The sequence below is a fragment of the Adelges cooleyi genome, unplaced genomic scaffold, assembly GCF_023614345.1.
Source record: "Adelges cooleyi isolate 19-005CV unplaced genomic scaffold, UGA_ACOO_1.1 ACOO_flye_CR_arks_rails_tigmint_CR_PRNA_11, whole genome shotgun sequence".
Lineage (NCBI taxonomy): Eukaryota > Metazoa > Arthropoda > Insecta > Hemiptera > Adelgidae > Adelges > Adelges cooleyi.
The window spans coordinates 413035-415698 of NW_026095763.1; the positions used below are offsets into that span (position 1 = coordinate 413035).

At 34.0% G+C, this 2664-nt stretch overlaps 1 pseudogene; it reads right to left on the reverse strand.

Moving 5' to 3' along the window:
- Positions 1–1191: 1191 nt before the first annotated feature.
- Positions 1192–2327, reverse strand: LOC126847606 (uncharacterized; annotated as a pseudogene).
- Positions 2328–2664: the final 337 nt, after the last annotated feature.

Sequence of the window (2664 nt, forward strand, 5' to 3'; positions counted from 1 at the left end):
ACCGTTCTTGAAAGATCCGCATGTCCTACCAGCGGTGTATTATGATAATCGTAAATTATTACTGGTTTTTCTTCTGTAGTGAAACTTTGTTCCTTATAAATTTTAACTGTTATCTTGGAAACATAGCGGAACATGGTGCGTACCCACTCATACCGTGTTAAAATTGTAAGGCTAGATAACCGAATTGTTGAAAATCGTGTCAACTTATTATTTCGACAGTACAACAATAAGTCATTTAAAACACTGAAAATACCTTCTGCCGTTAGAGGACTAAGGTATGTTTCTTTTAATCAACTAAACATGATTGAACGATTTTCATTTGTTACTGTAATGAATTTTTCGTTCCCGTCAAAATTAAGTTCATCTGTTATGTCGTGTTTTTGGATTATATCACGTATTGCAGGATGAGAAATTACTACTACTACATACTACTCGATCAGTTTTCGCCAGCCACCTCTGATTGCAAATCAACGTGATCGTCGGTGGTTAACGAAAAAAAAAATCAAAACGTTTAAGTAATGGCCGATATGCATCTCTCGCTGTTGCGTCAGTCTGTTCTCTAATATAAGATTGACCCACAGCCGGTGTCCCGAGTCTTTTCACAATATGTATAAGTATTCGCAATATGTATTGTCGACGCTCACAACGAAGTCCGTCCCTAGCTGTGTACCGGTCCTATCTATTTTGCGACAAACCCGGCGTTCAACCCGTTCGCGGCGTTGGATAAGGGATGCGCACGATAGTATACCCAGTCCTTGAGCTTAAAGCGGGATGCATAGTCCGGGTTTCTCGAAGGGAGAGTGGTGGTTTAACCGGGTATCGTACATCCGATCCAATCCCCGGGTGCTTTGGCTTTCCTGCTCATTACTAGGACGGACGGAGGAAAACCTGTGCTTTCGTTCCGTCGATTGCGCAGTTCGAACCAAATAGCTAGCAGCTGGAAATCCCACGAACGGTGACTTTTATCCCGGAGAAGTAACCGTAAGCCTTTTTTTAAACTCAATTGAACTTAATTATTTAACTATAATTATTATACATTATAAATTACTTACATTAGTGTACAATGCTTGAAAATTAAATTCAGATTTTTCGCCAGATATTTTGTTTTGAAGCAACCGTAAATAAGTCACTTTTTTTTTCATTAAGACATCTTGATACATCAGAACAAGTTCCTGAAGTAACTCAACATCTTCATTTATGAAGCATTTTGATTTTGTAATAGCTGCTTTCTTTTCTTTCGTTCGCTTGTTTCCTAGGAAGTTTTTTGCAAGCTTCACTTGCAAATAAATGTGCAGAATGACAAAACACATTTCATAATAAATATACCCGGAAATTAGTCATTAAAACGAGGAGGCACAGTGTTTAAAGCTCCCATCATGACGTTGCAGCCATCTGATGCGAATCCAATAATATTAGCATGAATATTAAAATTAGAAAATAGTTCCATCAACAAGTCATACAATCGTTTTGCCGTAGCTCTATGAACATTTTCTGTGTTGACAGGATGAAAATCCCAAAATTTGCTCTCAACTTGCTCGGTTTTTTTTATTAAAAACATAATTATGTAAACAATAATACTACCATTAAATTATATTAAATACACCTATAGATAGGCAATATTAATTCAAGGACCACTATATTATTTTCGGATTTAGGAGTTAAAAGTTTAATCATAATAGTTATGCTAATAGTTTTAACTTTAAAATCTGAAAAACGTCCTTTGATTAACCTATCTATAGGTTTTATATTTTAAAGTGTAATTTACTACATTGGGATTTTTGTTCACAGATATTACAAGTTTATCCAAAATTATATTTACCTTACAACCACACAAGATGTTTTAACAGAGCCAATATCTGTGGATTCGTCAGTCAATACACAAAATTTATTATTTTTTAACAATTCTCCTCTTTTGCAGACATACCAATTACTTTTTTGACTATATCAGTGGTTTTTGTTCTTTTCATAAAAAATGTTTCACTTATAATTATAAAATATAAATGTACAATATTAAACCTTTAACTATTTCCGAATCAGGAAAGCAATTTTTTAATAATACCGGCAAATGATCGGCTGCTAAAAAAGATACATTATGCTCAGACATAAATGCTGATAATTTTATTTCAGCTCTTTGAACTTTAAGTTTTTAATTCAGTTTTCTTATCAGTCAGAACAAATGGCGATATTGGTTATTGTTTTATTGTATCAGCAGCTTCCATATGCTTATGTTTTAATCATTTTGCATGAGTTTTTAAATTAGTTAATTTGGCTACCATAGTAGTTCTACGATATTTACAAGCAGCTTTATAAAGATCTTTGTCTGGCATTAACTAATTTTTCAATTATGGTAAAGAACACCATTCATGGCAAAATTTTTGTTGTGAAGTGTTCTTTTTTTTTACGTCTGGTCCTCCAATGTCGACCGGGTTGTCTTCAAAGTCACTCATTTTATATAATAATTAGGTATTTTATTTAAGGTACTAAGGTAATAAAATGAGGAAGTAACAAATACTATACATTACAATACGGGACGGATATTAACATTCTGCACACGAAATAAAATCTACTGATCAATATGGCCCTCTGATTGGCCGAACGAAATTGTTAATAACGATTTTCTATATTATCCATAGACTTTTGGAGGTTACGGCCACATGGTCGGCC